The 5,032-nt window shown below is 47.4% G+C and overlaps 1 pseudogene; it reads right to left on the bottom strand.

Annotated features, from left to right (window-relative positions):
- Window positions 1-216: 216 nt before the first annotated feature.
- LOC149337608 (uncharacterized) lies at window positions 217-4,643 on the bottom strand (annotated as a pseudogene).
- Window positions 4,644-5,032: the final 389 nt, after the last annotated feature.

The raw sequence follows: 5,032 nt of genomic DNA on the forward strand, positions 1-5,032 counted from the left end.
CGTGTGGGAGAGCAGGAGGGGACGCAAAAGACTTAAGTCTTCCAGGACAGTTGTCGCCGAGTCGGCCAGGCCTGCACTGTCCACTTTCAAAAAAAACAGCGCACCCGTACCACCGCCCTTGGAACTTTCCACGCTTCCTGGAACTCCATTGTCGGCTTCTTTCGCCGATGGCCAAGCCCCGAGAGAGACCTACGCGGACCCCCAGCAACAGCCGTGCTACGAGCCTGTTACTGCGCTATCCGAACGCCGCCTCTGCTCTCTCCTTATGAGACACGTTCCACTGGTCTGTGACAAGTTCACAAGGTCTGCTTCAGGAGCTCTTCATAATCCTTTGCGTCCCACAAGGGCTTGTTTGCAAATGGTTCATGACGTCTGCTTCACCAGCTTCCTTGTGACAAATCCGGGGACGTAATATATTATACAGTGAACAACGGTTGCATTGCAGCCATTGTGTTCAAATACGTCATCGCGCTCCCAGCTTCCCTCGTTAATCAAGCCGTCCAGCTTGTGTTTGAGATCTTCCACTTTTTTCATCCTCTCTACAGCTGAACACTTCTATGAGTGTCTGAGGTCAGCCAATGTCACAAACGCAGACTGGCTGTTTTCGGGGGCCATGGAGTTCCCAAACTGCGGTGGCTTGAGCAACGAATAAAGTGAAAGCATACGATAAAGTTGCAGAATTGTTGGAAAAGTAGGATACTCATTTTGAGCCCCGGCTTGCCTTATTAGGCCAAAAATCCATTCCAAGGGGTTTTGGTTCGTCTTAGTTGAAAAGACATACTTGAACCCGCATCCCGTCAAGAGGTAAGCTGACAACTCTCGAACAGACTTTAACGTCACTCGAAGTCCCTCCGCAGTAGACTGACTCAAAAAAAGGTCTTTAGGAATGACTCCATCCACAACCTCTTGTTCCCACTCGTCGAGCCACCTGAATGCACTGTCAATAATCAGCATGTCCTGGCATCCAAGAGTGAGTCCTACTGCAGGAAAGAGGCGGTTGAGGGCACCGAATAAGTTAAGAAAAAAGGAAAACTCAAGAGTTGGCTCCGTGTTGTAGAGCCGAGGCGCACCTCTCTTGGTGTAAAACTGTATCCCTTTAGCCACAGAGTTGCTAAAAAGCTGGGTCGCGAGTTTCACCCTCATTTTCAGCATGTCGGTGGAGTTGACGTGGTTATAAGTTAGCTTTGGGCGAACTCTCAGTTCTGCAGCATGTTTTGTGTCTGCCACGTAGAGGGCATCCTAGTGGGACCATTTTATAAACCGGCCTTGTCTTCTCAGAACCATCTTTGCGTACAGCCGATTGCGAATACATTTCAAAAGGTGAGGGGCACTTGACAAGATATGCACTTTTCTACAGGTATCTATAAGATGCTCACATGCATTCACAACGTGACCCACTTCACCATTAACTCCAAGTTGTCTCCATTTTGCTCGGTTGGTTTAGGCTCCATCGCGCACAACCCCATCAACAAATATACCAGCATTCTATAGCTGAGCTAGAAGTGTGCCTTTAGTTGGTCCTTTTGATGCGAATACAGCTACGGGTTGCTAAGGTGAAAATGCAAAGACAAAACCATGGTCTGCCAGCTCATTGCTCCGAACACTTTGGTCTCCGTGATCAACACTGTGTTGTGTCGTGCTGTGTCGGAACACAGCACGTCTCTGCTTATTTCATAAATTCTTCCACAACTTTACAGAAGCCAACCAATTAATTCCACGTGTCCATCGCATTTCCCGCCATAACCACCCGAACGCTGTTTACCCTAAACGTGCCCATACCACCACATTCCAGCAATCATTTTTCTTAAAGACTGCCCGTGACTGGAATAACCTCCCTGCTGAAGTTGCCACCATCATGATTCACCGACTTTTCAAGAACACCATCGAGGAAGCCCTTTCATCAATGTAAAAATTACGAGGAACTTTAGCGGCTAAAGTGTTGAAAGGCGAAAGCCTGAGTGCTGCATTCTGCTACGCGATTGTTCACTTCACATTTTGTTGGTGCATTAATTAACTGCCAATTAATGACGCTTAAGCTTCGCCTTTAGGAATGGAACGCGACAGCGTGTTGTAGCGCTGCCAGGGAGTCCACGGAATGCCACCACCCGTTCGGCGCGATGCGTTGCCCTTTGAACGCAACGCTTTTTAAGGAAAGGAAATGGGGCTGTAATTCTCTGTCGTCTCGGTGGACACCTGAGCCGCATGGTGCAGGAAGGGAGGAAGTGAGTGAAAGAAGAAAGAGGGGCAGTAGTGAAGAAAATGAAAATTATATTTGAGGAAAGGAAATTACGCATTAACTGTCTCACATATCTCAGTAGACACTAGTCGAAAATTGTATTTGAGGAAAGGAAGTTGCGCAGTAACTGTCTCACATATTTCGGTGGACACCCGTCAAAATTCGCGCGTGGTGACGTCACGACAATTTCGACCAATCTGGAACGCGGACAAATACGCCTTGCTCGTCGGTAAATTGGTTTTTGAGGAAAGGAAATGTATCTGTCTCTCATATCTCGGTGGACACCTAAACCTCGCCGTAACGGGAAGGGAGGAAGATGGGAGTGGACGAAGACACCGTATTCGCTAGACGCACCTTTGTTCATTCCAAACCATCGAGCTGGCATGGCGGAGTGGTAGCGTGCTCGACTCGCACTCCGGAGACCGGGGTTCGATTCCCAAGCTCGACCAATTTCTTACTCGGTTTTCTTTATTTATCTGGTCTGACTAGAAAGGTTACTTGGTCTAATTGGTGTTAAGTAAGCAATTAAACTCAGTCAAACTTACTTGGAGCATCACTATACGATCCCTTTAATTGGTTGCATGGTTAGTAGCCAAAGTACAATTGGCCCCGTTTGAAATTCGCGCACTGTGACTTGCCGACTGTTTCGACCAACTGAAAAGCGTGACATTTTCTGTCGACAGCTCCTGCTTACAACGATGAGGCATTAAAGGCTTCCGCCTTAATATTTGTCCATTTCTTATTAATATATAATATTTTTGTTTTGCCGTGTTATCCCCACCCCTCATGTAATGTCCCGAAAGGGACCTTTGAGGAATAATAAAAAAAAAGACAACTGTATGTCATCGTCTAAGAGTGAACGGCCACCTCTTTTCTCACATGTATTTCATCTACAATTTTGCACTCCTCTTCTTTGAAATTCTGTTTTGTTGGCGACTTTCATCTTCAAAGCTTTAAAGAAGTCTTCATCAAATCCACATTTAAGGCCAACCATGCTGATATATTTCCTAACTGTGGACACTCAAGGAAGGGGCAATATGCTATTCCTTCGCAAGAAGGAGTACGTAGCAGGGCATCGTATGTAGAGCAGCAAGCACAGTAACAGCCAGTCATCTGTATATTTCCTATTGTTTTTTGTTTTGCACTTGGCAGCAGAAATACATTCTTTCAAGAGAAGTAGCTGTGGTAGTGGTACATTAAGAGCCTGCTATTTCTCTACGACATCCTCATCTTTCAATTGCATCATCTCCTTCTTGCTGTCTTCCAATTGTTTTTTCAGCAGCTTGTTGCGTTTCAGCAGCCTTGCTCGTGAACGCCGCAATTTAGCTATGGAAGTTCGCAAGAAGTCAAGCCTTTGCTTTTGGGCTGGCAATGCAGTTGTGCGCAGCGCTGACAGCCTTATGGATTTCAAGCGTTGCTTCTGCTTTGTCCTCAAAGTCGGTCGGGTAGCATGTATTCTTAAAGTGTCTGTGAGACTGCTGCAAGGCCGACGTATGGCACCTCCAGACGTCACCAGTGGGCAATTATTGTGCCTTCACTTTCTCTGACAGTCAACAAAGGCGCACTCAGGCAATACGGAGGGAAAACTTTTGAGACTTGGTTCTCCACAGCAAACACTCAAGTTGCTGACAGCTGATAACATCGATTCCACTTCAGAGACAGAATTCGCACACGAACTAATCCCAACACTCGTGCATTCAACTGGCTTTCCTAAAACATATAACTGGACTGGCATATCGCTTTTTACATGTAGCGACTTTTTTCGTAAACACGACACAAGACCCATCGCAGTGTTGGATGCAAGCGTCGTTGAACAAGTTGTCCTTAATGCCCTCAGCATCGATTCTGTGAACCTCCCAAGATGTTTAGGAAGGCACAACTTAGGTGCTGAGCTGAACAAAAGCTCAAACGGTGTCCTGTTAGTGCCGTTGTCTTACTTGTTGACGGCTTCGCTGGGTTCGTTTCCGTCAATGCGGCCGATCACTGCCTCTCTGTCAGAAGGGTGCGGCTAGCATCACAGGAGCTGCTAGAGTTTGACACAGTTGAGCAAAGAGCAGTAGAACGAGCCGGCTGCTTTACTTGCTTGCGAGGGCTTTTGATTTTCTTCGATAAGTACTTCGGTGCGCCTTTGAAAATGGTAGGTACCGCATCCTTCGCGAGGCCAGCTCTCCTCTTTCCCGACATGAGCACACGGCCATCAGTTTCGGCAGACCAAGTCTTCAAAATGACATGTGGCGCGAAATGTCTTTCACACACGGTCCGTCCTCTGAAGCACCCTGTCTTTGCGCGGTATAGCCCGCCTTCATGCTTACAGCCTTCCTTCGTCATCCGGCGGCTTGAAGAGTGAATACTTCGCTGCACATGACTTGTACCCGCTGTTGCAAAATGGCACAAAGCACTCTGACATCGCACGGCCGCAAAAGGACTTGTGCTGAATGATCCATCCACTATCGCGGGAGACGAACACCTTTCCCGCCGAAATGTTAGCCGAGGAAAGCAAGGCAAGGCAGGCACCCGGCATGAACCGGAGCGGGTGCTAGTCTGGTGCGCTCTCTCTCACCATGCCGAGTTACTAGAACGCTGCCCGTTTCTTTGCACAACGCGCTGACGCTGTGCCATTCCCTCACCTAGTTTATCTTGCACCGTGGGTGGATAGTTTTCAATTTTTTAATGAACAATGCATTGACATAATATATCAGGGTTATGTTTAGTGTTGTTGATGGCTTCGGTGTGTGGGATGAGTGAGGGGCAGATAAAACTTGGTTAAGATATGATGTGTCTGCTTTGTAAACTAGC

The sequence above is a fragment of the Amblyomma mixtum genome, chromosome 7 (genome assembly GCF_055824585.1).
Source record: "Amblyomma mixtum isolate Tamu chromosome 7, ASM5582458v1, whole genome shotgun sequence".
Lineage (NCBI taxonomy): Eukaryota > Metazoa > Arthropoda > Arachnida > Ixodida > Ixodidae > Amblyomma > Amblyomma mixtum.